This window comes from Fistularia commersonii, chromosome 15, assembly GCF_037954325.1.
Source record: "Fistularia commersonii isolate RoL2024-O1a breed Wild chromosome 15, RoL_Fcom_v1.0, whole genome shotgun sequence".
Lineage (NCBI taxonomy): Eukaryota > Metazoa > Chordata > Actinopteri > Syngnathiformes > Fistulariidae > Fistularia > Fistularia commersonii.
Genome location: NC_141298.1, coordinates 14852304 through 14871383, shown reverse-complemented (window position 1 = coordinate 14871383; position 19080 = coordinate 14852304). Strand labels below are relative to the sequence as shown.

General features: G+C 40.5%; 1 protein-coding gene across 2 annotated transcripts in view; it reads right to left on the bottom strand.

Annotated features, from left to right (window-relative positions):
- The window catches only part of ntm (neurotrimin), a 454899-nt gene that overhangs the window by 272229 nt on the left and 163590 nt on the right, over nt 1-19080 (bottom strand). The window contains exon 2 of one of the 2 annotated variants that reach the window (XM_086160103.1): nt 15058-15120. The exons of the other annotated variant lie outside the window; for it this stretch is intronic. The gene's annotated coding sequence lies outside the window, so the exon portion shown is untranslated. The remainder of the gene's footprint in view (nt 1-15057; nt 15121-19080) is intronic. 2 annotated transcript variants of the gene reach the window in all.

Here is a 19080-nt window from a genome sequence, read left to right as displayed (position 1 = left end):
AACCAAAGAACCTGGAGGAAGAGAGTTTTAAGCTCACGCTTTAAACTCAGTCATACTCATATCACCCTTCTTAGCCATGCTATGTACCATAATTTCCGGACGATAAGCCACGACTTTTTTCACGTAAACAACCATGCGGCTAATAAATGGACTTTTGGGCGGGGGGGATAACGAGCTTCACGCCGCTAAAACATTTATCTTCGTCGTATCGGAAATTCTGAGTCCGTTCAACTCCGACATCGAAGAAGACGACTTTGACGATTTTAGTGCGCAAGAGGTAGCCCGAGATAGCGACCGGCTAGCCGGTGCGGCTTATATTGAGGTGCGCTCAATAGTCCGGAAATTACGGTTAATAAATAAACTCTATGCTAATAGAAAAGTACAGAGAAGGCCAGAGGGAGTTACATTGCGTTTTTGTAGACCTAGAAAAAGCATATGACAGGGTGCCAAGAGAGGAGCTCTGGTATTGTATGAGGAAGTCTGGAGTGGCAGAGAAGTATGTTAGACTGGTGCAGGACATGTATGCTAGCTGTGAGACACTGGTACGGTGTGCTGTAGGGGTAACAGAGAAGTTCAAGGTGGAGGTTGGACTCCATCAGGGATCAGCTCTGAGCCCCTTCTTGTTCGCAATGGTGATGGATAGGCTGACAGATGAGGTTAGACAGGAATCCCCATGGACCATGATGTTTGCAGATGACATTGTGATCTGTAGTGAGAGCAGTCAACAGGTAGAGGAAAATCTAGAGAGGTGGAGGTATGCTCTGGAAAGGAGAGGAATGAAAGTTAGTCGCAGCAAGACAGAATATATGTGTGTGAACGAGAGGAACTCGGGTGGAGCGGTGAGGCTACAGGGTGTGGAGATCAAGAAGCTGGAGGATTTCAGGTACTTAGGGTCAACAGTCCAGAGCAACGGAGAGTGTGGAAAAGAGGTGAAGAGACGGGTCCAAGCAGGTTGGAATGGGTGGAGAAAAGTGTCAGGCGTACTATGCGATAGAAGACTATCGGCCAGAATAAAAGGAAAGGTGTACAAGACAGTGGTGAGACCAGCGATGATGTTTGGACTAGAAACTGTTACAATGACCAAAAGACAGCAGGCAGAACTAGAGGTTGCAGAGATGAAGATGTTGAGGTTCTCTTTGGGAGTGACCAGGATGGATAGGATCAGGAATGAGTCTATCAGAGGGACGGCACATGTCCGATGTTTTGGAGAGAAGGTCAGAGAAGCCAGACGGAGATGGTTCGGTCATGTACAGAGAAGAGATAGTGAATATATTGGTAGACGGACGCTGGAATTAGAGCTGCCAGGCAAGAGGTCTCGAGGAAGACCAAAGAGAAGATTTATGGATGCAGTGAGAGAGGATATGAAGGTAGTTGGTGTGAGAGAGGAAGATACAGAGAATAGGGTTAGATGGAGAAAGTTGACTCGCTGTGGCGACCCCTGACGGGAAAAGCCGAAAGAAGAAGAAGAAGAAATAAACTCTATGTATGTGTAACAATGTAGATTATGTGTTTGTTTTTGATGGTTGGTTGTATGTTGGTGCTCTTGGAATTTGGTTTGTTGTTGTCGGCAGCTGCATTAAAAGGTGCATTTGGGAGAAAGTAAGAGGGGGTGATTGGTTCCGCCTGATCCTGTTTTTGTGAGGACTTGTTTTCCTGACGCACGAGTGAGTAAACAGTTCGGATCCTGGTGGCGACCGTTGAAACTGACTGACCTGTAAGCGAGAAGGTCTCTCGTGTCCTGCCGTCACGTTGCCCTTTTCATTTGAAGATTATTTAGTTCTTTATTTTGTAAACCGCGACACCCACGTTCCTAGCACCCTACCCCTTCCAAAGATAGGGTTACACATGTAACTCGTCTGTCCATTTATTCGTATTTTTTTTTATCCTGTACTTACGCAGAGCTGGGAGCTCTCATTGGAAAATGTCAGCATGCCTGCACAATGACAATTAAAACTCTTGACACAGAGAAAACCTGCAAAGTCTGCACAGAACGGCCTCTGTTTGAATCCAAGCAAGAGGCTTCTGGAGGTGCAAAGCGTTGCACCACCCGAAAGGAATTTAACCGGGCGCAAAAATCAGATGGATTTGTCATTAATATTGAGTTGAGTCTATTGATCACTGCAAAATCCTCAATACAGTTTAAAGTTTGAGCGAATGAAACAGTACGTGGAATAATTAACAATATCTTTGCTCCCTTTTTATGAGGACAGACTTCACTGTGTAATCAGTGAAATATTATCAGATAAGATAGGGGAAATTCTTTTGTCACAGCGGCGTAGCAGTTATAGTGTTAATAGATATGAATAGAAATATCAATTGAGAGACAATTAGAAGATAGCAAAAGACATCGACAAATAACTAGACAGCAGAAAGAACAACATCAAGGATAAGAATGGATGACAGAGTATAAAAAAAAAAAAAAAAAAAAGACGGTAAGGTTGAAGATAGTCAACCAAAAGGACAACAACAGGGATAGTGACAAGAGCAATGACAAAAATAAACAAAAATAAGCAGGATGTGAATGGGCTGAGACCAACAAGGATTAAATAGACAACAGGTATGATACGTGTATATCATCATCATGATGATATATTTGAATAGTGTTGCTGCATCAAGCAAACAAAACGCTATTCAAGCATTTACTGCAGGGGTGTCAAACTCATTTTTCATTGCGGGCCGCATACGGCCAAGGTGGATGTCAAGTGGGCCGGACCATTAAAATGATAGCATACTCAGCAATAAATAACCAAAATATCATGTTTCCTCTGTTTTGGTATTAAGAAGTACAAAGAAACTAGGAAAATCTTGGGATTTAATGAACAATCCTTTTATAAAACATTTCATGAAACCCCTTATATTTCCGTAGACAAACGTGTAATTCACTTTTTTCACATGTATGCATCGCAACTGATCCCACTGATCGTACAAAGGCACAAAACTTTAACATTAGTAATTGGTATTGAAAATTATAGTAATGTACTTTACTTATAAAGAACTTATAAAGAAAGGGATTTCTAAACCATTTACACATGTGCATATAAAATCTAAATTGAATCCCTACCTACACCTTACAAATTAAAGAGTGCTATTAAATGTGTGAGAAAGAAAGTATTCACCTGTCCTGTAAATGTGTAAACTTCATCCATGAAACATGCATACACATACAATACATACTGAAAATGTATGGAGTTCCATGAACAGTAGAAGCTGGTGACTAACATTAAATTGCACATTTAGCAATTAGGTAGCCGGCTTTTACTGCTGCTTCACTGATTTCTCAGCTACGGGTGGAAGTGAACCGCTGTTTCCTCAGACCCGCCAGCAATTCGTCGATCTTATCTCTTCTCAGTTGTCCTTGCAAGCTGTCATATTTTTCACTGTGATGAGTCTCGCAGCGGCGTCGAATATTATATTCTTAAATAGCGAAACTTGTTGCAAACACACCAAGCACAAAGGCTCCCCCGTGCATCTCCTTAAATAAATAGGACATCGTCCATTTTTCTGTGAAAATTCTACACTATTTATCTGCTTTTCTCTGTTTTGATAACGACATTTTGGCTAATGAGGGAGTAGCGGGGAGGTGGAGAACAGGGTAGAAAAACGTGGTAACAAGCAGCAGATGGTAGCAGATCATCTGCCGATTGGTGATGCGGCTTGTCTTCTACTCTGATCAAAATAGTGCGCCCCCTAGAGGAAAACTCTTGAATTGCATTCAATTAAAAAAATACATATCCTTGTCTTTTATGCATTTTTTCACTTTCAAATTATCCCGCGGGCCTCATTGAAACCTCTGTATGTTTGACACCCCTGGTTTACTGTGTCACATAAGCACAAAACGCAACAAAAGTTTAAACCTCCCCACCCTCCATGTTTATTTTGAGAACCTCTATTTGCTGTAGCGGGAATATTGGAAGCTTTGTTCGGGGCTCAACCAGGCACACATAATGGAACGGAATCTGGAGAAGCAAAACAAGTAAACTGCCGAAGGCTCTATGAAGTGACTTCATATATGCTGCGCAACAAACAATTGGCCTGAAATCCCAAATCACAGGGGATCCTGCTGTGTAGAGAGGACTCTATTCTAGTCCCGGTTGACTTTTGCCTAACAGTCAACAAAAGTCCCCCACAACCATTCAAGAATTTCAGAAAAGTTCTAGTGTGCTGGCATTGAGAGGCACTCAATGCCAGCAGGAAAAGGCCTCAGGAAAAGGCAAAGTGTGACGCTGATATGTTTTCTCTTCATCCAGATAAACAGTTACTTCGCTCACACACACACACACACGCAAGCAAGGAGAAGCAGCTTGTACCAAAGTCATTAAAGACAAGTGAGTTACAGAAAAGCTCGTTCTTTTGCAAAAGCCTTACAAATCGTCGGCAATTTTGCGGTATACGGCCATATCAGCCACAGCTTGCCTTTCACTTTTCCTGTGAGCTAAATTGATCCATTAGTCTAACCAATTGTTCAGAAAGTGTGCTTGTTCGTTTCTTTCGTCTGCAGCGTTTGATAGAAGGAAGGGAAAGGGCGGCAAAATAAAAATCACCTCGCGCTCTTCAGGATACGCTCACTCCTTCTGCCGTTTGGTATTTTCTCTTGCATATGAACATTGAAATATTATTCCGAGTCTATTCAGTCAATTTCAAACGCAGACCACCTTGAAATGGGTTCTTGTCAGGTTAAAAAAAAAAAGAATATTCTTTGATCCCGTCACGCATGAATGTACCTTCCTGTCGGAGTTTCACAAATAGCTGAGATGGGGTAGGAGTATCTCACGCCTTGGTGACTTAACATGCCAAACATGATGAACAGGACTTTCAGTTAAAGCTCGGTAATTCATCTCGCAATCGAAGATGCGATGTTCGTTTCTGGGGAAGAATGAAGATTTACGATACAAAACTTAGCACGGGTTACAATTGCTCTGGCAGAGGAGTCACACAGTTTAAATAAGTGACTTGGTCTTTACGAGCATGAATGAATAATAATTGTGGTTTAGAAATGCCTAAAAAAAATAATAATAAAAGAAAAACAATAATAGATATAAACTATAAATCCACCATTCTTCCTTTTTTTTCTTTTGCATATTTTTTTCAACTGAAATTGAATTTTTAGAATGGAACTACTTCTGTCAAGTAACGAGAAAAACACTTGGAAAATCGTATAGCGTGTCTTCTTTAGTGATAGCAGTGGGATGGATGACAGTTTATTTTATTTTATCGTATTCATTGTTTTAAGCTATGGCGAGAAAGCTGAAATAATGGCGCGGGACGTATTAGGATACCGAGCAGATGTGACAGCTCGCCCCGGCATTAAAATACTGGGTAAATAAAGGGGGGGGAAAAAACAGTCTCAGGATGTTTTCCACAGTGACATGCCACTGTGAAAGGATAAACCGCTAATGAATTAATACAATACAAGATGCAAGAAATTGTGATTGTTTTATTTTTTATTTTTATTATTATGAGGGAAGGTGTGAAAGGGACAATCACAGGGATAATAACACCAGCTCGAGTTGGTGAAGGATATTTAACAAGCGTGCAAAATTAAAATTCCTTGAAAATAGTTTTCAGGAATATGTCAAAGCAGATAAATGTAGAAAAATATATTTATGTGGGCCTAATTTGCTGAAGATCATTTTGAAAGTGAATAAACAGAGGTGCTATATTTTCTAGCAATATGGACAAAAAATATTTCATTTCATTTTCTATAGCCCCTGTGTATATATTGGGCTGTTAGCTTGTTGGGATCATTTTTGACAATGAAAACAAAAACGTTGACAATCACAGAGACAAGGAGTTGGCCGGTAGCAGTGCCCCAGTTGCTGATGAAGCTCATAATACAAACGCCGATAGAAGTGTTCTCCTTTCTTTGCTGTGAATCAGCTTCAGTCGGTGCCGCCCACGCCCCCATTGTCCCTTGGGAAGCGGAAGGTTTAAGGTCGAAAACACGCCTGACAACACATCAGCTGGGCTGGCCCGTGAGAATCACGGCTACTGTCTCTGTTGGCCTCCGTCCGAGTCAGTGCTTGTTACCTCCATGACAACGGATCATTGTGTTGTGACTGCAGCTGTGGACACGTTATTGCTGTTCAATGTTCTTCAAGTGTCAATATATATATACATAGTACAACCCCCCCTTAACTCCAAGTGTGTGGGGTGTATCTATATCTAAAGCAGAAAAAAAAATGAAAATATAATGAGAAAGATAAACTAAAAAAGGGCAAATTTAGATCCTTTTTCTGGTCAACAATCAGCTGGAAAATATCTGTTCAAATACTTTTCTGGTTCTCTGAAAATCATAATACAGCTCTTCTGTTATTTCAACATATCTATACTACCAATATATACATATATATGTCTACACACATATATACATACATACATACATACATACACACAAACACACACATATATATATGTATGTATATGTACATATACACACACATACATATATATGTACAAACACACGTACACACACATAAATGTGTACACATGCATATATATGTACACAAATACACATGTACATATACACACATATATATACACAGAAATATATGTAAACCTACATACATATACGTATATATATATATATACACACACATATGCCTTTCTGACTAATTTTAACGAAGATGAACAGTGTAAGTGTGTAACAGATACAGTTTTAGAAACGGACTCATTAGGAGTGAGACTGAGTGTACGCAGCGGTGAAACCAGCTTTAATTAAACCAAACTAAACAAAGCTGTAATGCAGATTCTCAACTAAAAGTGAAAGAGCCATAAATAATTGTTATGAACATGGTCAAACAATTATCCAAAGTGGGATTTCATAAATGAAGCCATCCAACTCAAAATTGGAGCGTTCACACTTGGCCGATCTTAGCGAACAAAAAAGGATTTTTGCTATTATTCAAGTAATAAGAGCTCCTGGAAAACTGTATTCACTCCTTTGTCTGGATTGGTAATAAACTAAATGCATCTTTTTAATGTGATGAGCGCTACCTCTCCTGGATCCAATAAAACTGTGGTATCTGAAAACAAGGTCAGCCCTTGGATGGAACCAACATCTTTCCAATTGCAGAGAAGCAGCTCAAACACACACACACACACACACACACACACACACGTGTATCATTTATTTGCAATTATAATAGTAAAGACTGTATTAAGTAAGTTATTCCTTCCATGAGTGTACCGATCTGAGCCACAAAGGCTGTTTTAAACTGCTTGGAAGCCTCTGGGTGTGAGCGCTTTATTCCAAACCAGCTCCGGAGTTTTGATTCACATTTGCAGACAAGACAGTGGATGGAGGCGGTGGATCGGGGAGTTTTGACTCGCCCGCTGCCTCCCGTCACCAGACTGAGCGATTGGCGAGAAATTGATGGACTTTCTACTCACCAGAGAGGAGAGGGGATGGAGAGAGTCTCGGGTCTGATTCCAAGTGTCCGATAGTATCTCTTTAGTGGGCTTTCAATCGCAAACAACACATTTTGAAAACACCGACTGAAGCAAATGCATGTTTGCATTTCACAGATTGTCAGTTTTAAAAATTCGGTGAAATTTAAGGCTAAAATGCCAGGACAAACCTACATTTATATTTATGGGACGGAGAATTAGAATATTGTGATAAAGTTCTTTATCTTCAGTGATGAATTAAAAAAACAAAAAATACTTTTTCATGATATCCTAATATTTTGAAATAGGATTCTTGAGTTTTCTTAAGATGTAAGCCATAATCAGCAATATTAAGATAATAAAAGGCTTGCAATATTTCAGTTGATTTGTAATGAATCCAGAATGTATGACATTTTTGTTTTTGTAATTACATTACAGAAGATAAAGAACTTTATCACAATATTCTTATTAATTATATTTATATTTGTATATATGTATTGATTATATTTATATTTATTATATTCTATTCAAATGATCTACTAGATCAATGTGTCACTCAAAAGCTGTGGTATCTTTTGAAAATGTGCATGCTATGAAGAAAATAAAACTGACACTGTCACCAAAGCTGTGCAACCACAGGTGAAAACCATGGAACATCAACTCGCAGCTCCCGCTGTGCATTTGTCTGGTTTCCAAAGTGGGAAAACACACCGAAGTTTCATGAAACATTCCTCCCTCGATGGGTTTGGAGCGCATCAAACCAAAACTTCTAGTGTTGTGACACCTATAAATAGAATCTTATGAACGACATGTGGCTGCTGCATTACACTTCCGATGCAGGCTTCGGATGTAACCGAAAATCATTTGTACTTTAGGTTTCTTTTTAGTTCATAAAGCAACTCCTCTGTTTAAAAAGTGGTTGGACATATTTGATTTTTTTTTGCTTTTTTTGTGTGTGTGTGTGTGTGGGGGGGGGGGGGGGGGGGGATTTTTTCCTTTTTTGCTCTGCCTGCCTTTACTCTATGGGGCGTTTCGAAAGAACAGATGCTGTTTGCAGACTGCCAGCTTGCCTTCAGAGGGAACTAAGCATGATTTGATCTGATATGTAATTATGCTTGATCTTATTTTGGAAGAATAGTTGGGAGTATAAATCCGTTTGGTATGTGCTGAAAAGTGCTGCCAGCCAAGGCAACAGACTGCTGCGCTGTAGCTCTACCTTTCTTGCTCCAGTGTATAGCTGAAGTGACAAAGTTCTTTTTCGTGCACATCGAGCATTCGCTAAACAGCAAAATACATGTGGCTGAAATGAACCCCTTTTTTTTTTTTATTTCCCCTCACGCTGAAATGCAGCAATGTGCTTTATTATAGACAGTGATATACATGATACGAGGTTCACGCTCAGCTCTGCATGACTGATGTGCATCCTTTACAGTAATGTAACAGATACCTCATGCAAATTGTTTTTGTTCCCTTCTCCCTGTGTTGAATTGATGTGTCTGCTCTGCCCTCCAGGCTGCACAAGGGAATAAAGGATTGAGCAGACAGTGATTGAAAAGAAGATTCGACAGCGGGCTCTTTAACACGGGAATCCTCGCGCACAAATGCGCGTATCTCTCATTTCACAAAACAAGCAGTCTGTCCTGATCCACATGCTCTGCTGTCAGGCGACACAGCTCTCCCACACACACACACACACACACACAAACAAACACTGGTATTTACTTGTGGAAAAACACCTGACTTGTTTGGTCTTTTATCGGTTGACCTCTAAACTCGAGTTTTTCCACCGCCGAATGGTATCTTTTGAAAGCACGCTCGCATCAAACAAGCGCGATTACTCGGCAATGAGACTCGTGGGTCGATGAAAGGCGTCATTTTAAGGGACAGGCAAAATGAGCTTCCCAGAAGAGCAAACTAACTTCGGGATTAAGCTATAGATGTGGCTGTTGGACCCCAGAGGAAGAGGAGCAGATCATATAAATAGAACTAATTAATGTTTAGTGTGTAGCTGTGATTCAATGTGGACCCGATTGTGTGTCTTAGTATATTTCCCTGGCAGCAAATATGCAGTATTTGACTCCAAAATGAATTTCTCCGGGGAAACGATCAAATACTGTGTTGCCTTGCAATTCTCTGCCTGGTTTCAGTTTCTATCCACGTGAGCGGTGACTCATTGAGGGAATTTAACGGAAGGCTGTGTCTTTCACGGCAAAAAAATGAAACTTATCGGAATTTCTGCAAGTTATAGTCCTAGCTTGTTCCGGAGATGACGATGCGATACGGTCAGCGGTACGATGGGGTTGTTAATCGGTCTAATGACTGAAGCTGATCTATATATTTTTTTTTTTTTCTGAAGGCCTTAATATGTTTTTGCAGTCAAAATGACTGTGTCTGGTCAAAGTCACATTAGCCGAACCTACGGTAGATGTTAAAAGGTGTGACCTTGATCTCCGAATACAAAAATATGATGTTTTAGCCACTGTTTGCGTGAGTATTTGTGCCAAACGTGAATGAAATTCCCAAGTGTTTTTCTCCCGTAGCGACGCATAAACTTCAGAAAAAGGACAAACCGTTAAGAATATGTTTTCCTCATACTTAAAAACAAATAGAATTTCATCTAGTGAGACCACATTTCTATTCAATGAGATAAATTAATAAACATCACCACGTATATTGGCATGAAACAGTAGGATGAGGAGTTGTGTGAAAAACACAAGCCGCAGAGGGGCTTCCGAGCCACTGACAGAACATTAGAAACCTGATGACGTGTGGACCATTAAGCAACAGCTCTGCCAGAAATAACCAGCCACACTCGTGCCTGGTGTGAATCACGCAGGAGGTCTGGGGCCAGTGCTTTTTCTTTCTTTCACGCACGCAAGAAGGTCACAGCATCTCACAACTTCCGACACAATATATGTCACAGCTAATGACTCTGTAATGTGGTGACATTGGTGGCAATGTGGTGGCAAGAAAATGCAAGGAAAGTTTTTTTTTTTTTTTTTTTTTTGCAGAATAAGGCCCCCTGTTATTTGCCTTGAGAAAAACCTCGAGGAAAACCAAGAGGTATTTTGAAGGAAAAGGAAGGATCATTTATCTTTTCAGATCATCAGGAGCAAAGAAGTACCGCGTGGCTTCCTGCGGACAAAACATGAACCCAGATGATCATGCGCATCCTCCTGCTTTGTTTTATTGACAGATAATGCACTTTTCTTACCATTACCATTAATGTCTTCTGTGAAATTGGTGAATTTCAATGTCAAGTGGGGAAAAAATTACATTTGAGCACAGACCGGGAGGTGAAATGTCCCAAGGTGAATTTTTTTTGAATGAGGACATTATGGGAACTGTTGTACAGAAATGAGAACCTTAAGGGAAGGAATAAAAAGAGAAGAAAAAAAAAAGAAAACTAGACTATAGAAAAAAAAAAAAAAAAAAAAAAAAGTGAAGAAAGGTCATTCAGCAGACAGGGAGGGAAAATCAAGTACTTAAACGAAATGTTAAATTCAGCAAGCGAACACGCTCAAAGTGACAATTCTGATATGACAATGTTATAATGTGTCCAGAACTTAAATCCACCACAAGAACACTTCACCCTAGCAAGAGCTATTTCGTAAGATTCCCCGTCTGAGTGCAAATATTCACTAATTGCTCCTAACTACAAATGATGAGAGTGAGGCCACCGGGACTGACATTCATTTTCCAAGAGTTAGATATGTAACAATCTCAACTGATTATGGTGCTTAAGAAAGAGGGGGATCACAACAATTAGAGGCGTGAGGACGGAAATGCTGCAGGCTATTTTTGGGCTAATCTTTGATGAAGACGTCGAGAGGGTGAAAGGGAAATAATTAGCTTGTGTTTCTGTCTGGATTTAAGTGGACCCAGACATCTCTTCTATCGGGAGAGAGACTCCAATATACGGCGCTGCTCTGAGGAGGAAATCAGCCGTGCATGGAAGCATCGGAGCCCCCTCCCCGCCACGTGATGGATCCAAATTGCCATCTTTGAAAAGCTGTGGTCAAAAAAGAAACTTGCCTCACATGAAATATGTAACTCGAGGACTGATGAGGTCTGACAGATCGGCCTCAGCGTCATCCATTATTCCTGACAAAGGACATCTTGAAGGGCCATATTCCATTGATGCAACAGTCGCCATTCATTTGCATTGTCATGTGTCTTATCAGCTCAATTTAATCATCCAAATCAATTTTTTTTTTTTTTTTTTTTCCCACCGTTTTCGGGGGTTTGACAAGCACCTGCCAGTCAGTGCATTACAGACCTTCAAATTCTAATACGTATCTGTGTACACAGATGCATATTTCTTTTTATTTTTCCTTTTTCCCCCCTCCCAGAGGTTCCTTTAAGGGGTTGTTAATATGTGAAATATTTGGTGTTAGGTTAAGTGTCACTTTATAGAGATATGAAACCTGCATTCAAAGGCTTTCATTAGCCCCCTGATGCAAGGTTGTAAAGTTCAACCGGTGGCTTCACTTTCACAGTAATGGATTATCGCTCGCTTGAATTTTAAGTCTGAGGGCTGTGAATGTGGAGGATGTGTTCACCACTCCGGAAAGTCTGTGGGATTTGAGAGGAAAAAAAGAAAAAAAAAAAAAAAAAAAGAAGACCGGTGTGCTCGGATACCTGGTAGGTCTTTATTTTCTTAGACAGCTCATCTGGTTTCAGGGAGTGTGAATGGAATTAAGAACCCCTCACTTTGCGAGGGATAAAAATGCCAGCGGGCTGCCAAAATGTTGAGAGCTTGCGAGGTTTATTTAAAAAAAAATTCACAGAAAGTAGTCACTACGACCCTCTAATCTTGGAAAAGATCATATATATCATTTAAAATTATCATTTTGTAACTTTATTTCTGGATTAACAGAATCATCAACAGCCATAAGGGCAATAATAAAAAAGTATATATATGTATATATATATATATATATATATATATATATATATATATGCACACACACACACACATATGTATATATATATACACACACACACAAATTTTTTTTTTTTTAATTTAAATGTCAAATTTCCTTATATCAGAAGCTGTATTGTCATAAACTCTGATGCTGTCAGAGCAGAATATGCTTTTATTCCTTCCGCGTTGAGGACATTTTCAATGGTTTTGTTTTTTACAATAGAATGCCTGAATGCATTTCACTGAATATATTTTTTTAATTAATTTTTGTACCTTATTTGCAAAGAGGATCGAGAACTGCGGGATGGTGCGCAACTCCAAAATAGAAGGTCGTCGGTGCTTTACAAAATTAAACCAGACGCTGGAAAACCACGACGACCGGCAAAACTCAAGGTCACACACGACTTGTCCTGCACCTTTGTCAACCAGCCAACAAGTTCCAGAGCAGGAAACTGAACGCTCCATGGACGCCTACGAAATGCAATGCCGATGTTTGAGCTGTCATTCAAATATCCACACGTTCACACCTCTAATGTCTGGCGGTGCGCAAGCTCTGGGCAGAAAATGTGAACTTTTGCTACAGAGCGTTATACTTTGCTGAACCATACCGATTGCTTGCACCCTGTTGAGTTACGGGGGCCTGTTGTGTCAGCTACAATGGCGAAACACATGACTGACTCCTGATTACATTAGAGGCATATTTGTGGAGCCAGTAAAGGGCTGACTTTATGCCTTTTGTTTTACACAGAGCGACAGCTCTGGGAGAGAAGTATGCTAATGTGACATTATCCGAGGTGCACTCTCAACTCACACACACACACACCTAAAGAAGGCAGGTAACTGTTTCTGATAAATCATCTCCGTCGCAATGAGCACAAAGGCTGAGGGGCAAATGAGTTATTATTTCAGTGAAGTGCGAGACATTTGCCTGACAGGAGGCTCTTGCAGCCCTCAAAAAAAAAAAAAAAAAAAAGTAAAAAATCCCCCCCAAAAAATCTGCGCCATTTGTCGTCACTCCAGCCTCCCATCGGTCCTCCAGGATTCTTTAAGGAGCCACTACGCTCAGTGTGTGAGTGACTCTCTTAAAGATCTGCCGACGCTCTATTGCTGCTGCTCAGTATTCATGTCTATTTTCTGTCACTTCCACTTTAAGATCTTGTCATTCCCCAAACAGTGAGCACCTGTGCAGCGCTCCTACTTTAAACGGAGTGCCTGTCAAGGTTGAAGTGCTGTCACACTTATTCTTGTCGACACTTTTGTGTGCATTTGTGTAATAGAGGAAATCTGTACCTGGCTATGTACGTTCACAATTGACCCAGGCTTAAAGTGGACAATTACCTCTGTTTGCTAATTTGGCAGGAATTCACTCAATTAGCTCCTTCCCATTTCACTAACGAATCATTTCGACGGCATCGCCCTGCGCATTAGCATAATGGCAGCGCCAATGGGCCATACTATAAGAGTGTGTCTCAATTTACTCAGCTACCTACTTTTCTTTTTTTTTTTTTTTTGCTTCGTGTTTCATATTTGGATGCCTGCCATCTTTCTCATAATCACATCATGTTAAAATCCACGCAAACATACAGAGGAAGGATTTCAGGAAAAGACCATCGGGATGCAACATTTACTGCTTCGCTAAGAACAACAGAGCATGTAGTTGTTACGTGTCCTTTGTGTTGTGCTGCGTCTGATTCATGGCTCAGTCATATTTCTACTCTGATACAGAGCAAACAAAGTGCACTTAATATTTGCCCGGAAACAGAGCCGGTGTAGCCTTTTTGACAGTGGAGGTCAAGTTGCCGGAGAGAAAGATAAAAAAAAATAAAAAAAATATCCAAGAACCGATAGCGGACGGGAAGATGAAGGAAAAAAAGAAAGCCGGCGTGTTTTCCAATACTAATATGTATCCCAACACTCCGGCTGATGTTTTAATGGTGTAATATCCTTGTTAGTGTTTTATATCTGAAACAGTTCTATCAGGGTCTGACAGAACTGCCAAGTCCATTGCACTGTGGTTCCTCACTGAAAAATTGCCAAGGAACCAGCAGGTTAGTGATTTTCCAAATTTTCTTCCGTTTAGAACAGCCAGTGGTAAAACTGCCTGCCGAACAGCACTGATTTAAAGGAAAACTAGCTCTTTTAAATTCAGACTTTTATTTTTAGTTTGAATCGAATAAGTTGAGGAGGAATAAATACACGCAAAACAATCTAAATTTGACCTCTGCATGAAACCCATAATGGACAGAAACACGAGTGGTGAGCAGCCAGTTGTTGCCCGAAAAACACAACGAAAGGGAAACAAACGAGGACCACTCGGTTCAAAGACGACCGTTCTTACCACCTTAACCACGCCACCCCTAATCTGACGAACCATGACCCATTGAAATTGATGGTTATATAAAGTTATACCCGAAAATGCAGTCTAAAATACTATTATTATTGATGACACCCCTTTAAGTCAAGGGCTATGTATTTTGTTCCAGTCAGGCACGGAGTAAAATCCCTACAAGGCTACCACCACGCGTCATGTGTTGTCGTGTTTTTGAGCCTCAGCGCCTCAATGGGCCGTACCAATATGCTCAACTGCATTAACCATCACGGACGTCTTAAAAAACAAAAACACGAGAACCTTTCTGGAGCAACCCCTCTATCTTAATCAGGCTTAGAAGGCTGTAAAAAAATTGAAAAAAAAAAAAAAAAAAGGACGACGCAAGATCTATTGGTATGACGGTTGGGTACTGTACCAGATTGCGTGGTTAGTTATCCCGAAGCAGCCCAACTTCAATCAGTCTTATCGTTTCACTTACCTAAATGGAGAGAGAGAGAGAGAAACCAGAATTACATCATGCATTCAGAGCACGTGACGGATGGGTGTGAGGCGTGCACTCCTTCCTCAAACTGCTTTGGTTACCGCCGGCCAGTGGACACAAACAATTCTAATTAATTGTATTATTATCATGGATCTGGTACCGCATGACACATGGGTGTTGAATCAAATAAACCCGATGAGGAAGAACGGTGTTTGAAATGCAACGCATCAAGCAGAGACCTAGGATACGTCTAATCCGAGCCCCCGAGCACAAGAGCAAAATCTCCACAACAATTTTAAATGTGAATTTCCTTCTATATAGCAGTTTTATTAAAAGGATCAGAGTAAACACCCTAATCAGCGTAACACCAGTCCTGCCCTGTCTAACTCTGTGTTTTGATATATTCAGAAAGCTGAGTATATAACATGGGTCTCGGAAATATGCTAAATTTAAATTTTCTAAAGTCATCCATGGTTAAATTCGGAGATTAAGATTTATTCCAAAGTCGATGTACACCTGATCGATGAATTCTCCCCATGTGAAAGATAAGTGATCTCTATATAAAATGTTTTTGGGGATACTTAAACACCTCAGGGTGCATCGGGTTTCTGGACACTGAATCAGAGGTTGATCAATTTTTTATTTTTTAAATGCAGATAATATCAGTCTTGCAGGATCCCTAAACTCACAAATCACATTCTACTCTCATCTGCAAATCCATATCAAAATTTACCTCTGGCAAAATACAAGTTAGTGTTTATTCAATGATGTGAAATGTTATTATAATAATAATAATAATTATTATTATTATTATTATTATTATTATTGCAAGGTTGTTTTACAAATAAAAAGTCATTATAAATAAATAGTCAACTAAAAGGGAAAGTCAGTCCTTTTTCTAGAAGACACTATATTATGTTGCATTTGTCTGCTGAAAATTCTAAGCAAAACAAAAAACCCGTGGCTATATATTATTTACCTCCCGTAAGTGACTTGTGCTATTTGATGGAAGCCCCAGTGTGTGTATGGATGTTTTGTTCGATTTCCGAACGTGGATTCTGTCGTTATGCTTGAGTCTGTATAGAGATATTGATAGGACACATGTTCCCAAATGACCCTCAATGTGAACACAATTAAAATGTTTGCTCAGACAGTGGTATTAAATGTGGACCATCAAGCAGTAGCTCGGGCCTTCTGCCCGAAAATGTATCGGTGCTTTATGTGCACATTAAATAGCGTTGATTCTGTGACAAACACACATCAGCAACACCTGAAGATGAAGATCAGAGAGGCCAAGACCGTGAACTTAAGCTGTTGCACAGAGTCCTGTCATCTCCGGAAATTTTCTGATGACTCTGCAATGGTTGGACGTATCAGCAAAGGTGAACTATTGTTGAAATCTTCTGGCAACTGGACTTGAATTTCTTCATCTCTTTCGTCTCCCCTCTCATCCGAGAAGCTTCTTTAGGTTAATGACCTATGGGGACTTTCTGAATATAACTGCCAGAGTTTTGGGTTGTGGTGGCTTCTTGTGATCTGCAGAAACTAGATGTAAGCTTCAGCTCATGCGATCAAAAAGGTTTCACTCCTTAGTTTAGCTTAACTATTCCAATCTAGGTAACCCCACTAAGTTGCTCTTTTGTTCCAACAAAAGACACCCCTCTTAGCATAACAACCCCCTTACACCAAGTTTCTGCAGATCAACTCTTCCATTTACACAACAAATCACCATAACCTAGACCCGCCCAACTTATATTCGGAAACTCCCGAATGGTTCATTAGAGCTGAAGAAGTGTCTCGGATGACAGGTGAAACAAATTCAAGTAAAGCAATTCCAAGATAAGAAGATTTCAACAAGAATTCACCATGACCTCGATGACTGAGAACCTACACAGACATCGGCCGAGGTGATGAGGTTGAGTAAAGGGCTGCTGTAGACGACTTTGTCACATGATGCGAGATGAACCATCCACAGCTCAGTGTGGCAAAGACCAAGAAACGTTTGGTGGACCTCAGAAGGACCGAGGGGGTGGTGACCCCTGTGTGGACATTGGGGTTGACGACAAGTATCTGGAGGTAGTCACTGATAACAAACTGGACTGACGCCCCGTACAAGAAGGGCGAGAGCTGCCTTTAACATCTGCAGGACCGTGCTTAAAATGTTTGTGGTAGCCCGTGCTATCTTCTCTGCTGTGCTGGGGCAGCAAACTGAGGACAACGGATGACAATAGACTGAACGGGCTGATCCGCAAGGCCAGTGACGCTGTGGGAGTGAAGCTGGACCCTCTGACAGCTGTTTCAGATCGGAGAACGCTTCACAAGGTGAAGGTCATCTTGGACACTGTGACCAACCCACTTCACATCGTGCTGGTCAGGTACAAGAGTTCTTTCAGCACCAGACTGATCTCAGCACGATGCACCACTGAGCGCCGTAGGAAATCACTCCTGCTGGCAGCCATCAGACCGTATGATTCCTCACTCTGAGTGTCAGACACTCGGTGTCAGTTGGCTGTCGGTGCAATAATTCTCCGTATGTGTAATAATTTCATTGTCTTCTGCGCAATAACCCTGATTTATACACATAAATACTACATGTAGTCATGTACATGTACTTGTGAATACACATCGATATATGTTACATTTATTTCTACATACCTTTGACTTTATTGTTATCTATTTATTTTGACCTTCATCATTTTTGTTAGATTTTTATTATCCACTTTTTTTTTAGTCTTTATATTTATATAGAGTTCTATTTTGATTCTTCTCCATTTATTCCGTGAGCAGGAGCCGCTTCCAACAAAAAGCAATTTCCTTCTTGGGGATCAATAAAGTATTCTGATTCTGATCATTCTATCTGGCCACGCGGCTCAGTGGCACAGCAAATGTTTTGCCATTTAGAAAAAGGTGTGCTTTTGCACATTTCGGATGGACCTTAACAAAAATAAGTTTGTGCCTCGCCTTTTAATGTCATATTACCTGAGGAAATAGAAAAAGGCACCTGGCACCATTGCAGTGTTTGATTAGGATTATTATTGTCGTTATTATTAATTGAAACTTTATTAAACCTTTGTTGGAAATTCTTCTGTGCATTGAAGCCTTCGGGGATAAACATGAGCGGTGGGCAGCCACTTGAGTGGCGCCCAGGTAGCATTTAGGGGTTCAGTATCTTGCTCGGTATAAACGCCAGGCTATGTTGTTGTAAACAGTCCCAGCGGCGGAGCCTCTGAATGCTGGAATAAGCAATGCTCCTCAACCAATTTCCATAAGTGACTTTGGAAACAAACGGATCTGGGATTAACGAAACAGATTGTGACTTGACTCCAGAAAAGGCTGTGGCCAATCAATATGATAGATTCGGAATCCCAGTGAAAACAACACGTCTAATAGTGTTCGAAGCGAAATAATGATCTGGTTGCCGTTGATTGGGCTGCTCTGTTGAATAAATCGCCAAGTCTGAGGTCGATCGCTAATCCCTTGATTTGCTGTCCGAGACCAAGCTAAAAAAAAAAAAAAAGGAAAAACACTATTTTTAGCAAGGTATAAATTCTTCCCAGTTGAACTGCACTGATGGAAATTGGACATCCCCGTTAAGTAAGGACTTAAGGATCGGCTGAGTCCTGGACAATGTAGGATTACAGAAAGATGTTTCAGCTACTTGTTTTTCTCAGATGTGTGCAGTATATAGAGCAGCGCTATTTTAGTTTTTTATTTTCTACTATTTGACAGAGAGGAAATGTAAGTGGAGGTAAGTTCAAGAGAAAGCACGAACTGCAATTTTTCCACCGTAAATACCGCAGCTTGCGAAAATTAGGTAAAATGATTGTTTCCGTCGCATCTTTTTTTTTTGAACCATATTGCAAGAAGAGCTTCCTCCTTTGATCACGATCAGCCTAATTGGCCAAACATGTTTGCACATACAAGGAATTTGGCTCAGCTTTTCAATTACACCTTTTA